General features: G+C 42.3%; 1 long non-coding RNA gene across 1 annotated transcript; it reads left to right on the forward strand.

Annotated features, from left to right (window-relative positions):
- Window positions 1-5586: 5586 nt before the first annotated feature.
- LOC148152514 (uncharacterized) lies at window positions 5587-6133 on the forward strand. Its single transcript, XR_015762188.1, has 3 exons — window positions 5587-5744; window positions 5853-5971; window positions 6048-6133. It is a non-coding gene; the product is annotated as an uncharacterized LOC148152514 (long non-coding RNA).
- The last annotated feature ends 15552 nt before the right edge of the window (window positions 6134-21685 follow it).

Consider the following 21685-nt stretch of genomic DNA (forward strand, 5'->3'; position numbering starts at 1 on the left):
GTAACAGAACCGTAGCATTTAAATTTCAATGTTTCTGCGTTGAATGTATTTAGATGACATGAAAATTAGCCAGTAGCTTTAAAGCTTATATCCAGGTCGACAGTTCATTTGAAAGTTTGTCTACATTCGGTATGTGGTAAAAAAAATTACATTTACAAACATTTCACCCGTTGGCAACTGTAAAAGGAGAATTACCTTAGGTAATACATGTTTAACCTTTCAGGATTTCCTTGGGGATATGCCACACTTCAACTTTGGAATTACAAAGACAGGACCACTTAGCTGCAGAATATTTGACTAAAAACTGAAATTAAACTGATTTTTATTAGTTCTGTTGCTTTACAGAGTTTCCAGAGACAAATCAGAAACCCTCCAGAGACTGAAAAGTCTAACACGTTAAATTGCCCTTCGGAACCTGTTGAGTGATTTGCCAATTTCTACAGGTTTGACAAGACTGCTTTATACCAGGTTATAAGCTCCCCTTGTAGATTATAGACCACAGTAGCTTCATGGAGTCAAAACATACAAGGCCCTTCTTGGAGAGATCAACTTGTTACACAAGAGAGAAACTCATATCTCTGCTCCTGCAGGGAATCAAGTGCAGCAGAATCTAATTTAACTGCACCTGCAACCTGAAACATGCTACATTTCTTAATGAAAATCTCTTATTCATGTCGTATAACACAGCTGCTGAAATGGAGGCTTATTTTAGCCAACGCAGGACATTTGATGAAAAGATGCATTAAAATGCATCATGCTGTGATGCACACTGTTGGCGCAGGCAGACATATGGCCCAGCAGGGGAGCTGAGTCATGTCAGTGGGCTGGATGTGGGCTCTTTGTAGGTCAGAGGTAAGTTGTTGCCATGTCTGCCAGAGAAATGACGAACATCCAGCAAGTCAATGAAAGAACAAGGGGAGACACTAGAAAGGCATTGAAGATTTTAGCTCTCACTTTCATACATACTGGAGTTCAAGAGAACATTTCCTCACAGGTCATGTGTTAACACTGCTGTAGTTTTATATATAAAACCCTCTACAACTGAGTCTAAGTGAATGCATATGTTGCCTTGGAGATAGCCCAGGGCAGAATTTGGTATGTGCTTCCACTCGGCAACTTGATCCATTTTAACGAAAGCAGCCTGAGAAATCAAAGTCATAGGGATCACTTCTTCTGGGCAACATTTATTTATGTACCGTCTTCACCAGGTTTAAACACGAGTCTGCTTTCTGTTTTGTTTTTTTATTAATCATCACTCCACTGATCACCCATCTATCTTTAGTAAAACAGATACATCTATTTTGTTGTTAAACTTTACACTCTCTTCTCCCCTAACACAGGCATCCCTGCAGACGCCTAAATCCACTGAGATGGAACAAAGACAATAAGTGCAGAGACAGGCTGGAAGGAATAATATGTTTATAAGAGAAAAGCAGTTTTAAAGAACGGAACAGGCAGAAAGACATTGTAAAATTATATTTTAAACTATATGAACTGCTTAATTTGGTCCTATGGAATGACTGATTTTACCTTTTATGTGGCCCTTAATCCTTGCTTGGTGTTACAAATACAACTTGTGACACTGATTCTTATAAAAGTGTATAGAGACAAGCTGACTTCTCAGGCTGAAGTAACTCTGGTGTGATATTTCAATCTAAATCAGAATCCTTTGCTTCAATAACAGAATAGCTTTCAGAAATTCATTTGCCATTATTGTTTGGTAAAGAACGGTATGAGGAGATGAACAACTCAGATTTTATTCGTAGTGCTGATGCTGATGGCGTACAACACCTCCATTCACATTTGGCGGCGCACTGAATGTTTTAACTCACAGCTGTGCAGGATATCGCCGTATCCCCGACTGAGGGAGCAGAGAAGTGACTCGTCTTTGCAGGTTTATGACAAAAATGTTTTGCAGACGAGGCCATTGTTTTGCATTCGGCCTCAACAGCAGCATGATGGGATGCATATAGCAGCTGCACTGGAAATAAATGGAGAACTGGCAGCCTGGAGTAGGAGTGAAAAACCTCTGCAAAACACTGAAAACTATCTGTGACGAAAATGGAAGGTCATGGTGTGATTTTATTAAGTTTTGTGTGAAGACGGACTAAAGGAATGTTCATTTAAATGTTTGTTTTATATCAGTGGATATGATTTCACACCAAAGTCCCAATAAAGCACAAGATCCTATGACTGTAGGAGGGGCTGTTCAAGTGTAGGCTTGCTTTAATCAAATAAAATGATAATTTAGCAGATCTAACTGCTGCTACTGACGTTGTTAGATCTGTCAAACAGCTTTTTCACATGTTTTTCTAGCAAGGGATGAACAGGTCTGAACCATGGTGTTTTCTTAATGTTAGATAAGAGATGACGCAAAAACACAGACAACATGCATCCCTGGAAGAGCCCTGCTAATCACAGAGAGGTCATTAGTGGCAATGAGCAACATGATTTTAACGATACTGCTTGCAGATGGGGTTTTTTTGTTTTTCAGACCTGCCACAGTGCGTATTAAAGCGTGCTGCAAGTGCGAGCTTATCATGAGATTGGCTCTCTTAGGAGAGCTTCAACAAGCTTCTTAGTTGGTGCCAAGAGCTGGTGACATCATGCTCTATTTCTGGCTTTCAAATGGAGCATCAAGAAGCTAAAAGGTATCCATTAATGGGGACCAGCTGCATTGTAAGGAAAAAATAAATAAAACAACCAGTCAATACCAGAGTCCTGGCTGAGGACTCGGCGGAAGCTTTAAAATAACCCAAATCGAATCAGAACCTTTTTATTCGACATGCCATTGTTGGAAATTAATGTTTAAATCCCAGATAATCCTCAACCAGAGAGAACTACTGGTTTACATTTTGAGATGCTGAAGCATGCATCTTGTTAATACGCTGCATTTATCACAGCTGGAATCAAACTAACCAGGCTTTGGCTTTTGCGGGTAAAATTACATTTCCAGGTCAGCATAGTAAGGAGCATTAAGTATTGGTCTTAACCTCATTTCTTTCTGCTCACTTTAGAGGATCTCGGGGGACCAGTCCTCTAATTCATTCAGGCAAAGCCAGCAAAGAGTGTGTGTGAGGACAGGATAACGTATGTGTGTGAGGCCGAAGGTTTGAGAATTTCTTGCCTCAGGCTCTGAGTCATAACCAAGTTTTTTTCTCCGCAGTGATGCAAACACAACACCCCGCTCTGTTCCCACCTACACAAATATAGGCTCAAACACGTGCACGTCTGCTCACAGGAGGAGATGACATCAAAGAGCGCCGAGTGCATCAAACTCAGCGATGTAATTTCCAATTAATCAGGCTTTTTGGGGAGAAACAAACCATAAAATTCTATTTTTTTCCATCTAAACAATGAAAACGAGAAATTTGAAACAATGAGAACGCAACAAATGTTATTCAGTTTTGTCAACACAGGCAGTGTGGAAACATCCATAACATTTGCTTTGTCTAACAGTGCATGTGATTAATATTTGCTAAATTCCAAAGTGATTTTGTATTAATATTTTTTTTAAATGAGTTTTACTTTTATTTTCATAATTTTTCTGAATTTTTTTATATATATTTAAGAAATGGCTTGCTGTTATTGGTGTGTTTATCGTCTGAAAATGTAATAAAAATAGAAAAAAAAGAGATCAAGCCTGCTATAGATCAGTAAAGATGTTCCTTTTGACAAATCTCTGGCCAACTGATTGGTGCGGCAGGGCTCATATGGATGAAGGCTGTAAACAGAAACCTTTTGGAAAAACAATAATCGGTTATCAGGAGTTATTACTTTTTCAGAGAGCCATGTTTGCTTTGTTAGCTTTAAATAAATAACATCACCGTTTTAAACTGTTCTATTTTTAACCCCACTTTGATGATCAAACTGAAATATTTAATTCTAAAACTGAGTTTTCAATATTTATCTTCATTATTTTATCTGCAATTTAGGCCATTTAATATTCTAAACGTGATGATTCATTATTGTCAAGGACATGGCATTACTTGGAACAAAATTTACCAAGCTGTGCTTTGAGATTTATGATAAAATGAATGAGTTTTTAACAGCTTACTGTTGATATAACAGTAATCATATTTCATCATTTCGATTTTATAGTTTGTCCCAAATTTAGCCAGACTTTGTATGGCTTCATGTATCTAAATCTAGACATAACTAAGCTAACGCGCGCACACAACAGACTTCATACTAGAAGAAAACATATTTATTGACATATAGTATTTTATTTACAAAGTAATTAAAAAAGGCAAACTCATTAAAAAACACCAGTTTTTTTTAATTAGCTGCTATCTCTCTCCATCTCCATTCACATTGGATGCCGCAAATACTCAAGAGTTCTCTGTAACAGTTGTTTTATTTTTTATTAATTGTTAATATTATGCGAGACACCAACTTGAGCAGCTTAGGAGAGATAAACGAAATACAAGACACCCGACATCCTCGTAAGAGGAATTTACAAGGCAGCCTGTGCTTAGCATGTCAGCTGGAGAATATTAATAAAAGCTGACGAGGGTTTGGCTGCTTATGAAGCTGAAAAAAAAATATGCAAACTCCTAAAATTAGATAACAATCAGCCAGTAAGAGGGACGACACAGTCTCTCCGGGGACAGCGAGAAGGACGCTGTTGTTAGATGGGGGTTTGATGAGACACAGTGACAATTATGGCAAAGCAGTCGAGAGGTTAGGGTCAGATGAGAGAGCAGTGTGTCAGTAAGCTAGAAAAAGTGGGAGTAAGGGGTGAAATTAGAGGCTGTCTGCAAGATGGCAGGTCGTACCGAGGAGGCCGTCGCAAAAATCACATCGCTTTGCATTTCTAAATCGTATTAAGTTGCTAACTGAGGTTGCATGAGTGACTAGACATCACGTGTTTTATTTCTTTGGTCACCTCTGATTTTGTCAGTTTTCTTCTACAGTTCAGTACTTTAGTTTTAGTTTACTCGTTAATTTGATTTAATCTTCCTTTTTTTTGTTTTCCATGCAGTCCAAGTCCTTCCCTACGTATCAGCAGCCCTCTCTGGTTCACAGTCGTATCATTTCAGTTGTCTCTGTTTGAAGCTTAGTTCTGTGTCTGCAGAGCCACAGTGTGTTTTTGGTTTTTCAACACAACAAATGGTGGTTAAACGAAAAACTACCTCTGTCAATTCAAGGGTTTCATGACTTATCGTCATTATAGTCATCATTGTTAATGGTCATAAAGCACCGTTTGGAATAATTATTAGGTAATTGAAAGCGTTATGAAGTTGAATTTGACATGCTAATGTAATGCTTAGCAGAAATATGACATTGCTTAAAATGTTGAAGATCACAAGGTGATGGATGCAGTTTATCTTACATCTCTGCAGCTTCCACAAGATGTAAGAGGGAAAATTCAGACTAACTGAAGCCAAATGCACTCATCACTTATATTCATAAAATTGCAAGTTTGACTGCATACACTGCAATAGTTGCCAAAGACTCATTATGCATGGCCCCACATTAGGCATCAAGGATTTGAAGTCACGAGAACTTTACACCGCATTATTTCTATGATGCCACAGTGACCAGTTTTCTCCAGCTGTGCTGTTCACTGCTTTTACTGTCAGGTTCTGGGTTTCTCTTTAAGAAAGGTCTCTCTCCTTCGGCTTCCCGTTGGGGAGTGGCCTGGAGTGGAGCTGCACGCCTGAAGCCAGTTGGATCATCAGTCGAGAGGATTTAAGGAGCCATCGGACCTCTCCTCTCCGCCGGATGATTATCCTCCCACGGTAGTCTCTAGCTCGCTAAAGCCTTTTGAAAACGCTAAGTCTTTTTGTGATTCTCTCGAGAGTATTTCTGCTTGTAGACCTTTTCCCTCTCTGCTCATTCACTTCCAGGATCTGGCCACCTCTCACTGACGAACCTACCTGCAGCTTTCTGAGCCCACCTGCCTGCCCGCTCCAGCCCACTGCTTGATCTCGTCCTTCCCCCCCCGTCAGAAGCCTTTCAAGAGAACGTAAGCTGGAACTCGGTTCCCTATCGCACTTTGCCCTCCTCTGGCCAGACCTTTAACCTGTTCTCTCCGCTTCCAGGCGTGACTCGGACCTAGGTCCTCGGATCACCTGCAGAACCTGAGATTGTTTCTTTCTTTAATAAAAAAAGAAATAGTACTCACCAATTGTTTCCGGGTCTGATTCTGCATGTGGGTCAGAGGTTTACCCTCCATTATGACAGAATCATCCGGCCAGCAGTCTGACCCAGCAGGATCTCGCCCAGACCCATTAACAGTCTTGGCTAGACATGACGACCTCCTAAATTCTCTCACTAACCAGCAGAATCAGTCTAACCAGCGGATGGATCGCCTGGCACAGCTCTGCCAGGATATTGATCGAAAACTTTCTGCCTTGGGTTCACCTACTCACCCAGCCGGCGCAGCGGCCGGCGCAGTGGGCGGAGCAACAGCCAGCGCGGCAGCCGGTGCGGCGCCCGGCGCAGCGGCACTAGATCCACCTCCATCCCGTTTTAGAGACGCTGTCTCTCCCACGCCAGAACCTTTTGCGGGTGAGATCGGCAGATGTGGGGGTTTCCTCCTCCAATGTTCACTAGTCTTTTCTCGTTCTCCCCAGTCGTTTCCTGATGACCCCTCCCGCATTTCCTACATTGTTGGATTACTTCAAGGAAGAGCATTAAGGTGGGCTGAGGCCAAATACTCACAACAGACACTGTTACAGAGTTCATTCACTAACTTTATTTCCGAACTCAAACAGACATTTGGTTATGCTGAGTCAGGGTCTGAAATCACCAAGAAGTTATGGAGTCTCAAACAAGGAAGCCAATCTGTAGCTGAGTTTGCGATTGATTTTCGCACATTGGCGGCCTCTTCTGGCTGGAATGATGAGGCTCTTAAGGGGGCGTTCCTCCAGGCCTTAAATGAACAACTAAAGGATGAGTTGGCCTATCGTGACGAACCTGAGACATTGGAGATTCTGATCTCCCAGGCGATTAAGATTGACAACAGGGTGCGAGAACGATCTCGGGCTAAGAGGCGGTCCCTCCCTGTTACTGCACCAATTTTCCCTCCTATTCCCCCCTTCGCCGACAGTGGCTCGGAACCTGCCACAGAGGAGCCCATGCAAATTGGTCGAGCAAGGCTGTCACCTGAGGAACGGCAGCGCCGTATGCAGACAGGAGCTTGCCTTTATTGTGGTCAGTTAGGGCATTTTGTGGCTGCTTGCCCTCTGCAGTCAAAAGGCAGAGCCCGCCGGTAGGCTCGGGAATACTGGTGGGTGGAATTAAGAAATTTGATTCCCGGGTAACACTCTCTTGTGCTCTAATGAATGACAAGACCCATTTCCAGACCTTTGCCCTGGTTGATTCAGGGTGTGAACAAAACCTCCTTGATGAGAACCTAGTAAAACAACTTCAGATACCAGTTATTCCCCTTCCTGCTCCCATCCAGGTGTCTGCTCTTGATGGAAATCCATTACCCAGGATCACGCACAAGACCAAACCCATTAACCTTCTGGTTTCAGGTAACCATTGGGAGTCTCTAACCTTTTTTGTGTTTCCTTCCCCCCAGGCACCAGTTGTTCTTGGTTTTCCATGGCTGTCCTTTCATAACCCTCATATCAACTGGCGAGATAATAGGGTGGAGTCTTGGAGCACCAAATGTCTGGCCTCCTGTCTCCAATCAGCTTGGGGCGCTCTCCAGGCCCCAGTCTCTGAGGAGCAGGTTAGCTCTTCAGCGCTCTCAAACGTACCTTCTGAGTATCATGATCTGCACAGAGTCTTTAGTAAGTCTCGAGCCCTATCCTTACCACCACACAGGCCCTACGACTGCGCTATCGACCTCTTACCTGGTGCTCCACTCCCGTCCAGTCGCCTTTTCAACCTATCTGGACCTGAAAGGGAGAGCATGGAGAAATATGTTAATGAATCTCTTGCTGCAGGTCTTATTCGCAAGTCATCTTCACCTGTAGGTGCTGGGTTTTTTTTTGTGGGGAAGAAGGATGGAAGTCTCCGTCCGTGCATTGACTATCGGGGACTCAATCAGATTACAGTCAAAAACAAGTATCCATTGCCACTCCTTTCTGCAGCTTTTGAACCCATCCAGGGGGCCACCATTTTCACTAAGCTGGATTTGAGGAATGCTTACCACCTCATCAGGATAAGAGAAGGCGATGAGTGGAAAACAGCATTCAAGACCCCTTTAGGGCACTTTGAATATTTGGTGATGCCGTTTGGTCTCATGAATGCACCAGCAGTTTTCCAGGCACTCGTTAATGATGTCCTTAGAGACTTTCTGAACCATTTTGTATTTGTGTACCTTGATGACATACTCATATTTTCTAGATCTCTTGAGGAACACAGAAGACATGTTCGACTGGTCCTTCAGCGTCTGATGGAGAATCAGCTGTACGTCAAAGCAGAGAAGTGCGAGTTTCACGCCTCTTCCCTCACCTTTCTTGGGTTCGTCCTCGAGAGCGGGCAGGTGAAGTCAGATCCAGCAAAGATCCAGGCCGTCCTAGACTGGCCCACCCCGTCTACCCGTAAACAGTTGCAACGGTTTTTGGGTTTTGCCAATTTTTACCGCCGTTTCATAAGAAATTACAGCCAGACTGCTCTCCCACTCACCAGTCTAACTTCCATTAAGAAGCCTTTTGTCTGGTCCTCTGAGGCTGACAAGGCCTTTAAGGAGCTCAAGAGGAAGTTTTCCACTGCCCCCATCCTCATTCAGCCTGATCCATCCAGACAATTCATTCTGGAGGTCGACGCCTCAGATACCGGAGTGGGGGCTGTCCTCTCTCAAGTGTCTCCCTCAGATAATAAGCTCCATCCATCTGCCTTCTTTTCCCGTCGGTTATCTCAAGCTGAGAGAAATTATGACGTGGGGAATAAGGAACTCTTGGCTATCAAATTAGCTCTAGAGGAGTGGAGACATTGGTTGGAAGGGGCCAAACATCCCTTTATTGTCTGGACAGACCACAAGAACCTGGCCTACCTGCGTGAGGCCAAACGTCTCAACCCAAGACAGTCACGGTGGTCGCTTTTTTTCTCTCGTTTCAACTTTGTTATTTCATATAGACCTGGTTCTAAGAATGCTAAGCCTGATGCCTTGTCTAGACAGTTCTCCGCTGACCATGAAGAAACTACTGCCCACATTATTCCTGAGTCTTGTGTGATTGGGGCCCTCACATGGGACATTCAGAGAGAGATTCTAGAAGCCCAAAAACTAGAGCCGGACCCAGGGTCAGGGCCTCCTAACAAGATCTATGTTCCCTCTGCAGTCAGGTCTAAACTTCTCCATTGGGCTCACACTGCCAAATTCTCATGTCATCCAGGAGTTAACCGCATGCTCGCATTAATCCGTCGTTCATTTTGGTGGCCAAGTCTTTATGCTAACGTTAAGAGTTATGTACTCTCTTGTCCGATTTGTGCCAGAAGCAAGACCCGCAATCAGCCCCCCAGTGGGTTGCTTCAACCTCTCCACATCCCAGGTCGCCCCTGGTCTCACATTGCTCTCGACTTTGTCACTGGTCTGCCATGGTCTAAGGGTTTCACCACCATCCTCACCATTGTTGACCGTTTCTCTAAGGCTTGTCACCTTGTCCCATTACGTAGACTCCCCTCCTCACGGGAGACGGCTCAGCTCCTTATTAAACATGTTTTTCGTCTTCATGGAACCCCCCTTGAAATCCTATCTGATCGAGGTCCCCAGTTTGTCTCTAAAGTTTGGAAAGAGTTTGGGAGGGCGTTAGGGGCCAAGGTGGCGCTCAGTTCCGGTTTTCACCCACAAACTAATGGCCAGACTGAGCGTTTGAATCAGGAACTTGAGGCCTCTCTCCGCTGTGTCTGCGCCTCTGATCCCACCTCTTGGAGTTCACAGCTTCACTGGGTTGAATATGCCCATAACTGTCACGTGTCATCAGCTACTGGGTTGTCACCATTTGAATCTTCCCTTGGTTACCAGCCACCTTTATTTCCTTCTCAGGAACAAGAACTCTCTGTCACTTCTGTTCAGCACCATCTCCGTCGATGCAGGCGTACCTGGAATCAAACCATCGCTGCCCTAAACCGCTCCGCAGCCCTTAATCGACGCCTGGCCGACAGAAAGAGGATTCCTGCACCCTCGTACCAACCTGGTCAAAAGGTATGGCTCTCCACCAGGGACATAACACTGAAGTCGTTTAATAAGAAGCTTTCTCCCAGATTCATTGGACCTTACGAGATTTCCTCGATTCTCAGTCCCACCTCAGTTCGTCTCAAGTTACCTGACTGTTTACGAATCCACCCAGTTTTCCATGTTTCTTTGATTAAGCCCGTTGTCTCAAGTCCCTTGTGCCCTCCTTCCGAACCCCCTCCACCCGCCCGAGACATTGATGGGGGCCCCGCGTATTCGGTTCGCCGTATCGTGGGTGTTCGACGTCGTGGCAGGGGATTTCAGTACTTGGTGGATTGGAAGGGTTATGGACCTGAGGAACGATCCTGGGTTCCTCGCTCCTTCATCTTGGATTCACGGTTGCTCCGCGATTTTGAGGCTTCTCGTCCATCCTGCTCCTCTTGGCCGCCAGGTGGCGGCCGTTGAGGGGGGGGTAGTGTCAGGTTCTGGGTTTCTCTTTAAGAAAGGTCTCTCTCCTTCGGCTTCCCGTTGGGGAGTGGCCTGGAGTGGAGCTGCACGCCTGAAGCCAGTTGGATCATCAGTCGAGAGGATTTAAGGAGCCATCGGACCTCTCCTCTCCGCCGGATGATTATCCTCCCACGGTAGTCTCTAGCTCGCTAAAGCCTTTTGAAAACGCTAAGTCTTTTTGTGATTCTCTCGAGAGTATTTCTGCTTGTAGACCTTTTCCCTCTCTGCTCATTCACTTCCAGGATCTGGCCACCTCTCACTGACGAACCTACCTGCAGCTTTCTGAGCCCACCTGCCTGCCCGCTCCAGCCCACTGCTTGATCTCGTCCTTCCCCCCCCGTCAGAAGCCTTTCAAGAGAACGTAAGCTGGAACTCGGTTCCCTATCGCACTTTGCCCTCCTCTGGCCAGACCTTTAACCTGTTCTCTCCGCTTCCAGGCGTGACTCGGACCTAGGTCCTCGGATCACCTGCAGAACCTGAGATTGTTTCTTTCTTTAATAAAAAAAGAAATAGTACTCACCAATTGTTTCCGGGTCTGATTCTGCATGTGGGTCAGAGGTTTACCCTCCATTATGACATTTACAGTCAAAAGATCCTGCGCTTTATTGTGGTTTTCACTTTTTTCCCTCACTTACAAACAAAGCAGCTGCTTAGAAAGAGCAGAAGAAAAAAAAGGGAGGATATTCTGCACTATATTCCAGTTATCTTAAAGCTAATACAAAATGTTGCTGGTGTCTGGTCTATGTTTTATCTTTGTGTATATTTCAAAATAACTAAACAAAAGCCAAATATACATTATTATAAGTGTAATGTGGTCCATAATTTTTGCAACGATATAAATAAATACAGATTTGCTACTACAAAAGAAAGTCATTACATCCTGTCACATGTTTCAGGTTTAATCCAATTTTAGGGTATTTTTTCTGAAGCTATTGTTTCCATACCTAATGCTCAAACATTACATAAACATTTCTCAAAAGCAGATTCAGTCTTCCAGAAATCTGACCACTGTTAGGTGAAAAATAGTCAACCTTATCTCGTCTTGGTACTAAAATCTTTATGGTCATTTTTATTATAGTATAACTGGAGAGAAATGCACAAAGTGCACTGCTTATGTGTGAATAAAAGTTGTCTGCTGTTGGCTTTAGTCTCAAACAGCCCCCTGTGTTTTGTTTCAACCTACAAAATGGATTTCTTCCCCCTTATGTGTTGTTTTATATCCAACTGATTTCTACAAGTTAGGCTGTGTGTTGAATATCTGAGACAGGGCTGAAATAAATAAACACCCAGATGCTGCTGCCTTGTTAGGCTGATCTATGTTCCTGCTACTTAGCCACTTCGCAGCACTATTACAGTCTGGTGCGCTGATCACAGCGAGATAATTACATCTGCTACACGGTCGTGAACAGTCTCCTCCCAGATAGCAGTCGCCCAAAACCATCTGCTGGACGTCGGTACCAGCAGCGACTCACCCACAGGACTAGGCCCGTCTCATCTGACCCTAACCTTTGGAGAATATTGATCAAGTATCTGTAATGGAGCCATTACAGTCACTCTGTATGGCTCTGCAATGCGTTTATGTGCCAAGAACCTGTCCGGGTCCCTGCTGAAGATTGGAGTTAAAGGGAAAGACGAGAAACGAGGCAGAACTAGGCAGAAAAAAAATATACGGGTTCTACTTTTTAAATCAATATTTACAAGCAAGAGAAATGGTTCAAATGTGTTAATCACAGTGTTAACACAGTGAATTGAGAGGCATTAATAAAACTTTAACTTTTTACATTTTGTCATCTTGATATCTGGGTTTTAGTTTTTCTTAAGAAATATCTCAAAGTGGCTTGAATTTGGATTAATATGACCTCAAATCAAATCCAATGTAAATATCTGCCTCCTAAAATCATTTATGTTCCATCTGTGCATACATTATTAAAAATATAAGGGTATAAATTCAGCTGTTCTGCAATGACGTCATAGGTTTGTCAGATTATACTCAACAAACATCATGAAGTTGAAGCGACACAGAAAACAGGACAGAAATACAGTTGAAGTTTAGGTTGTAAAACAAAAAGCAAAACGTTAAACATACTGCACTGATCCGTCATCTGAAGAACCACCTGAACTGACAGGACAGGAAAGTCACGTGAAATCCACATGAAACTCATTAACAGCTGCGGTTGTAACTTGAGAAATGCAGAAACAGTTCAGAGCGCTGATCCTTAACAAAGCCGCTGTGTACAGAACCAAAGATGTTATGTTTTTCTGCATGACATCGTCAGTCTCAGAGGTACACTCATGTATTCTGAAGATTGTCAGCACTTGACTTTAGAGGAGTCGGCCATCGTAGCTTTTCCTTTTCCAAGGCTTGTCCTCTCGTCCTGAGGAGAATCAGCCACACATCTAGCCTACAGGCGCCGTGAACTGGGGCACAAACAATAACAGTAATCATGGAAAATCATGTGCTGCTCCGGCGGAGAAGACCAGCTGACTGGCTGCTGATGCCCTCGGGGTTTGCAGAACAAGCATCGGCGAGAGAAACGACAAGCAGAGAAACGAAGGGAAGACGGTGGATGGATCCAGCTCACCATCCATCTTCTGGACAAGCTTAGTCATCTTTATTTCTACACACAGCTCTCGTCAGACGCTCTTCCTCCTTCCTCTCACTGAACCGACATGCACTCTGTTCACTGATCACCACCAGAGAGGTCCACAGATTATCACAATCCGTTATAATAAATGCTAATTTTGGGATGTAAGCATAAAAAGGCCTATATTTAATCCTTTCGAGGGATTTCACTGCATCTTTTTTTTCTAAAAAACTATAAACTACAATGAATTAAACTATAATTTTGATGCCAAATTTAATCAGCAACCATGGCAGATATGTGCAGAAAACAGACAGGACTGGTGCGTTTTACAGCAGGTGCACAAGCTATGAATGAGAAAACCACAGATCGATCTCTGTTCTATACAGCAATTTGGTCCAGTCTTAGCTTTCACTACAGCTGTGATGTTGGCCGGTGTCTCATTACTGCATGACTGGCCAGATAACAGCACTCAGATCAACATTTGGAGGCTGTAAGGTCATGCTGAAGGTGCAGAGAATCTCCATAAACAAGAGTTTTAAATACTCTAAAATGCCGGCATCTTAGAAGATGTCTGAATCGAAAACTTTACGGAACAGTTCCTTGGAAAAAAATTTTTTAAATCATAATCCTTGAACATTTCCACATTTTGTCACCTCACAAACATAATTCTCAGTGTATTTATTGATATTTTTTGTCGATTTATTCTTTCCCTTCCACGTCAGCGACGGCTGCAATGTGACAATAATAGAAGTTTATGTATTAAACCCAACTGCAGCCATCATTGAAGTTTGTGCTTCCATCACCTTCTTAGATATAAATATCAGTCTCTGCTTGTCCGAACACCTGCTGACCATTTATGTGGACGCACACAAAGAGAAACTCTGCACATGTCGCATTTTCAGGTCAACAAGAGCCAGAATTCCTCCTCTAAAACATCTGTCCAATAGGTGATAAGACGTGTATTTCTGAGGACTGCAGCTTGGTGGCAGTGAGGAGGATTAGCTGCAGCAGAGGTCTTCATGAAACTGTGTTTGGCGATAGGAAACAGCCAGCATGGGAAGCTGGCTGTGGCCCGCGGGGCCTTTCTACAGTAATGCACAGATGAGTGCTCCGGAGAATGTTGTTGGTCCGCCAGCTCGCTCGTCTGTGACACGACAGGGGTCACAGTGGGATGAAGGAGGGTTACATCGTACCCCAGGCAACGGTTTGTCTACGCGCTCTGTGTGTCTTTTCCTTCCGCTTCCTCAGAACCGAGTCCATCGAGTACAAGTGAGAGCGAAATAATTAAAAGGAACAAGAAGCGGCATCACAATCATTTAAACAACCTTTAGCTGTCACGCAAATAGTTTTCAGTGCTCATTTTAAATTATTTTAATGCTATATTTAGCCTTTGATGATATATTAGAATTTCCTCTGATGCTATGGTGATCTGCTGGGTTTCACACGCAGGTTAGTATACGACTAGATAGCTGTTTAGCTACTGGATGTAATAAAGGCAAATAAGGTGTCAGATTTTATGGAATATTGTTGGAAAAAGAAAATCCAGAGAGAAAGAAATTGTGGATTTGTGTCATTAGGTCATGCTTCCTTATCCGAGTAGGACACAGAATGGCAGCCATACATTTTTTTATGCATACATAAGGCAATGCGACTAGATATCAATAGAAAGCGGCATTCGACTGGCCTTATAACCGATTCCTTCTATCACAAGATTCATAACACACCAATAAACTTGTTTTATTTTAAAAACAAGCACTGTAATTCTGAGCAGAAATATGAATCAACAGCCAAGAAGAGTAATTGTGAAAACGGGAGGTTCAAATTTGTTTCAGCTGGTGCTGCAATGCAACATCTCACATAGTTTTGCAATGCGTCTGTGTTGCTGTCAGACGCATCTGCAACCGCGGCTTTCTCAACTTACCCAAAGTGTGCATTTAATTAAAGCGTTGATTATGCGTGGAGATTGATTTTTAAGTAGACATTCACAACAGCTCTTCTGCAATAATTGCAGTGACTTGTAAAGCTAATGGTGGCTTCTGCCATTCCTCAGCCTGGCAAAAACAAAAATGGAAAATATAAAAGCCTGAAGATGAGGAGGGGAATGGATGGGTTCTGCTGGATTGTTATGCATGAAATTGAGGATGGGAGGGGAGTGTCCCTGGAAGCGTCTAGTGGGGATGGCAAATGTCACTCCCATCAGACGAAAGTGTCACAGTGAGCTGGAGAGCCGTGACCTCTGATGGAAAATGAAAAAAAAGGGGGAAAAGAAAGACATAGGGCACAACAGCACATAACAGAAAAGCCAAAGACGGCAGAAACAGAGAAATGAAGGAGAGGTGGGGAGACCGACAGGAAAAAAGGACGTTTATGGTGCATCTAATCATGCTAGAGCTCTAGGCTTTAGAAACAAGGGAGTGATATCAGTAAAAGCACATTTGCAGGCTGTCTACTGCCTAAATGAGGCCGGTTCTGTCCCGAAAAAAATCTGCTTCTTCTCATCCATCACCTCCACTGCTACCAAATAAAAGAGAAGGACCTAAAAGCAATCTACTGGGCTCTAATTCAACAACAAGTCTACGGAAAATATGCAATAAACATTAATTTTAGCGATTTCCACACATAGCAGCAAACATTAGTTTAATTCACACAACACCCATGCAGTAGTGTTGGCTGCTTCCATCACATTTAAATAATAATAATAATAATAATAATAAAGCAGAAAACTCTGTTGAAACATGTCCCTGGCAAAAAGCCTCTGTATGATTACCAAGGCTTAAAAAATGGCATCACAAACCATTTAACTAAGATGGAGATTATACAGGCCAATAAGTAAACAGCAGATTAATTAACAGAATGGTTTGTGCCAGGACATTTCTAGCAGGATGTCACTGACAGCTAATTTAAGCCAGACACCAGGAGAGGCGCTTGAGCAGTATGTCAGCTCTGTCATTACACTATGACGAACAATACATCACAACACTGCTTTACTGCCAGGGCAGATCAGAGAAATTGTCTGATAATGGAAATGTTATTTCACTTTGACAGGACGGAGCACCTTGGCCGGGGTGTTAAGTTGTGGTAAATTCTCCGATGCTGCAGATCTAAATAAGCTATTTCAAAATAAAAACACTGTGTGTCTCTCAGAAAGATATACTTTTCATGCTAAACAGATTAGCTGTTTGAGGTCATGGATCTTTAAAACCATGTGGATTAAATGTGATGCATCACATGTGAACAGAGTCTATTCTCTGTCTACAAAAAAAACTCCCGAGTGTCCAGGAGTCAGAGTGAAAAGACTTACTGGATCTCTTTAAAAGTGATAATCTCCACTTCCCAAAGGAAATATTATGCAAGATCTTTCTCTTTCCTCACATTGTGCAAAAATGAACTAAGTGCACCAACATTTTCGTTTTATCACTGTGCTCTACGCAGATTTGATTCACAGCCTCTGAGCTACCAACAAAGACAGTGATAGCTGTGTGACTGTCTAGTTATATAAGGGTTAGCAAACTTCACAACTTCAGGGATTGACTACAGTACTAACCTAAACACAGTGGGATCTCCCAAGATAGAAACATCAAGTGTTGATGTTATTTAAGGCATAAAACGGAGAACCCGTATTTAAAAAATGACAGAATTCCCTTTATATGCAGTGATATAATCTTAATATTATTGCAACATTTAAACAGCAAATAACCCAGGCCCTGCTTAGAGTGACTCTGGCTTCTCAGAGAATATAAAATAATATACTGCTGCAGTCATAGCAGCATTCAAACATAATATTCAACAAAACATGCTCATATATTTTGGAAAGTCAACTATTTTATTTCGATTAGCTTGAATTCAGTTAGCATGTAGAAGTCACAGGGAATGCTCCAGTCCAATGACGCAAAAACTCATCACTAAAAATGTTCTTAAACAAAATTTAATTTAAAAAAACCCTATATAAGATTAAGAAATTGGTAGTAACAACAAATAAATGACTCATTCATGCATGCACACCATTCAGTAACAAACTTCAAATCTCCAATCTTCTGCTCCGTCGCCGTGTCCTACCTGTGGCAGGGCGGAGCTGAGCTGGCGCTGCAGGGAGTCTCGGTCGTAGATCACGTCCTGCAGATGCTGCTGAGCCAGTCCCAGGCTCTCCTGGGTCTCCCTCAGCGTATCCAGGAGTCGGTCCCTTTCGTCCAGCATGTTGACCATCAGCTGCTCGAAGTGGGAGTCCGGATCCGAGGCGCTGCTCTGCGAGCCGCGCTGGCTCAGCGCCGTGTCCTCGCTGATGGTGGGCATCACTTCGCACATCATCTTGGCTCTGGTCAGGAGAATGAAGAGTTGAGTTTAACCAATGATTAAAGCGCCTTCCAATCGGACATGTAACTTTTTTTTTTTTTTTACCATTAATTATGCCAAAAATTATTCTTTTTCTTTTTATGCAAAGGATAAAAGCTCTACTACTGTTTGAGACAACCCAAACAAAGAGCTCACATGACAGAGTATGCACATACAGTTCTGAGTAAAGCAAACATATGTGTGTGAGTTTAGTGAGAATATCCACATGCTGTTGTTTAAACTGCTGTGCGTAATTGCTCGGGCCCAACACAGTTGGAGCTTGGCTCAGCATTACATCGGTACATCTCAAAGCTCACAGAGACGTCTTGGGATGCTGGGCATTCTGCCCTAGATTTCACGCTTGTGCTGTTTATTGGGGCGGCTCAGATCATGTTACATAACACACTATATCCACGCTATAGCGGATACGGGAGTCCATATTCCGAGCTCCCTGCAGGGCCTTCCGATGCGCAGGGAGCCGTTCTCACCGGCGGGTTGGTGAGTGAGACAAAACTGTGTTTGCATCAGTGAACGTCATAATCATAAGATGAAGCAATGAGCCACAAAATGACACACATTATGAATAATTCAACAGTTTAAGAAAAAAAAAAAACATGGAGGGAGAACAAGTGGATGTTCTGTTTAATAAAGTGGAGCTAGCTTAGCTGGCTTACAACTGAAAAAGATTGGCTCGTTTAAAACAGAGTGAATGTATGTTCCAAATACACACTTTACTTACTTATATGAAGGAAGTCCTCATATAGATGTTTTTATGTTTTGAACTTGCTAATACAGTAAAATGAGAAAGGACTTAAGGAGGAAAATATTATAGTTTTACATCCACTTTGCCCAGCTGAGTGGTGTTACACTAACGAGCCACTCACCAGCAGCTTAAAGGCACAGTGTCAAATTTACTGTTAGCAGAGGTAGAAAAAAATGTGACTTTAACAGAGGTAGTTATTTATCAACACACATAAAATATTCTGAAGTGGAATATTTATCTGAGTTCACAGATTGGAAACTGCACAACACTGGAAAACATGACAAAGCAAAAAAACATGCTGGATATCAAAATGATTATATTTTTCTCGCCCTTTATTCTTGAAATTGAGTTATGAAGACTTGGATGGGACACCTTTACTCAAAAATAGTAAATAGTAAGCCTGTACATATCCTAAAACACGTTTCCACCAGAGCAATAATGCTTTCATTTCTTCTTAAAACGTATAGTTCTCCTCTCCTGACATCTCAAATGTCTCATTTCGTCTTTGGAAGCCAGACGTTCAGCACGCAGGCGACCATGTCCTCAATGTCCAAACGAGCTGGACGAATTCAGCTCTACTTATTCCCCGTGCTTTGACCTAAGCCAGGTGTATTTAGTGAAATTTCAACATCCAATTGAAGCGCCCTCGTTCCCCCGTGGACGTGCTACAGTGTACGGCTCTGTGCCTCGGCGTGTTCTGGCATTAAGACGGGCTCTCCCATGTCTTCTCGGGGCGCCGGGCCAGGCTCCTGACGGCTCCCCATTCAGACACCATCCGCTACTGTTCAGACCAGAGAGACTGTGTCTGCATGCTGTAGCTGGACCGGCTGCTCATGTAAGCCTTTCGCTTGGGGAGGAGACTTGTTGGCAGGGAGGCTAGGACATTGGTTCTTGAATTTTAAGTAGAACAAAGTGATTTATTCGCGTACATGACTCAGTGCTTGAAACTGTGTAAAACATGGAAGTGTTTGATTTTATTACTTCTTTGAAATCCTGCATGGTTTAGTACATTTCAAACGGAAGCATTTAAGGCGCCAGCATGTGTAATAACACCTGGCATATAATAATACTGGAATATTTGTGTACGTAAATCAAAGTGTTGTGCAGATGCTTGTATGCAACTCGGCTCATAAGGTTCCTTTTTTCACCCCTTTTGTTCAGATCTCAGTCTCTCCTAACCTTTCAGTGCAGTGAATCCTCATTTGTTAGTTTATTTAGCTAAATCAAAGATTCAGGAACAACCTCCACAAAAAAATGCCATTTTGTAAGAACATTTGATTCATTTACTGAATGGTTCTGCTAAGATATTGTATATTAAGAACATGCAGGTGAATTCAATAAACCAGAATATAAAAAAAAAAACAATTATTTCACCAATTCAACTCAATAGAGAAGCTCATATTACATTAACTATACACAGAAATAAATACTTATTTTCTAAGAAACTAAGTTTGTAATAAAATTTCCTAAGCCCAATAAAAAGTCTCTTCTCCATTGATCGTTTTGTACTGTGTTTTTCCTTCCACTTAACTTTACAGTGAAATACTTTAAGACAGCCCTGGGTGAACAGTCACCTAATTAAGGGAATACCTTTTCTAGACCTTGCAGAGTTAGATTCTGGATAAATATTAAATCAGCCGACTTCCCTGATTTTTGTTTATTTACCAGCCATAATTAACGTACCTAAAGGGGTTTTACGTTTTGAATTGAATTATTGAAATACGTTAACATTTCAATGATATTCTAATTTAGCCACACCTACAGATACATGACAAGCAAGAAACTTGTGTGATTTTGTCATGTTCAATGGATCAGAAGAGCTGAAGGTGGAAAAAGAACTGCAAATGCATAAACATGCAAATCATTGGGATTTTCACTCCATGCCATATGCCAATCAGTGAATTATTCAAAGGCGTAGGAGAGTTCCCCTCCCCAACCAGAGCGGCAGATCCAGAGAAACTTTCTTGCCTTGCAGCCTTATAAAACTCAGAAATCTGACACCAGATAAAAGTTAACTACTAAGCACACTTTGATTCAGCTGATGTGGAACTAGTAGTTAACATTTTAAAATCGTACATTAAGCCAATGTTCCGTTTTCTATTTTTGGACTTTTTCCACTTGGTCATGTTACAGCTACAAATTTCAATGCCATCCATGTGAGGTGGTGCCACGGTTTTCTACCGTATAAATGTGGAGAGCACAGCATGCGTATGTAATCAACCCACTTCTTTCTGATACCCCTAAATAAAATCCCGTGCAAGCACTGAAAATGTGATTCTGATCCAAATCTAATGTAACTTTAAACTGTTTTTCTTATTCACTATAATGGTATTTAGCGTGTAATATTTGATTGGAAATTGGCCACAACGTCTCTGATATGTGTATCTTCATTTTACACCAGGGCTGCATAAAATATTCTGAATATGTTGTCATTGAAATATCAGTATGCACAATATTATTAGCACAACAGCTGTTTGGAAACTTAATATATTTTGGCTATTACATTCCAAGTGTCATAAATACATTTTGCATGTTAAGATATTAATCGTGTTGGATGGATTCTCTCTTTCCCACACCTGGCACAGATCACAGCTCCCTGCATGCTAAAGGTCACAGACAGCTGGAAGTACACGAGAACTTCAATCTACGTCTTTGCATTATTTCACAATTATATCTAGTCATATGTTTTTCCAATATGCTGCAGCCCTACTTCTGGCTTTTATAAGTTGTGCTTTGCTGCAGAAAAACAAAACAGGCTCATGTGCTTCTAAGACGTTTTCATTTAGAAACTTAAAGCTGCCTGGTTAAAACATGGATTCAGGAGAGTAGGCCGAGAAACTAAGAAGATTAACGGAAGCATGCTGAGAATGACAGCTAAATTGTTCCCTTTCCTTGCTCAGATATTACATTACGAACAAAAGCAGCACACAATGCATGGTTTTGCAAATTCATGTCCTAAAATTCTTGTACAGCAAATGGTTTTATAGATACACTTTTGACTCTGAGGCTCTTTCTTGCGGATGTGATTGTAAAAGTGGATTTCACTTGTGAAAAGTGCTGCTTGACAACCTGAAATGTTGCCGTTTCAAACAGCTCAGAGTAGGACGGCAGTTACAAGGCAGTAACGTCTTCCAGAGATGTTCTGAAAAACCGAGCCGAGATACTTTCAAAATAAAACTAAAGCAGCCGGTGAAAAACTGAAAAACAGATGTAAATTTGGAAAATAATAGCAGGAGCAAATCAGTGTGATGTGCTTAATTTCCCAAAATGACTTCAGTTCATCTCATTTATGTGGCAATTGTATGAGCAGATAAGAAGTGGTGCAAAAAAAAACCCAGCTCTATATTCTTGAGCTTTCTATAGCCAACTGAGGCAAATTCAGCACAATTCACCACCTGGAAAACATCAAAAGATGCGCTAGCATGC

This window comes from Poecilia mexicana, unplaced genomic scaffold (genome assembly GCF_051168715.1).
Source record: "Poecilia mexicana isolate PSO_F unplaced genomic scaffold, ASM5116871v1 scaffold_23, whole genome shotgun sequence".
In the NCBI taxonomy this organism is placed as follows: Eukaryota; Metazoa; Chordata; class Actinopteri; order Cyprinodontiformes; family Poeciliidae; genus Poecilia; species Poecilia mexicana.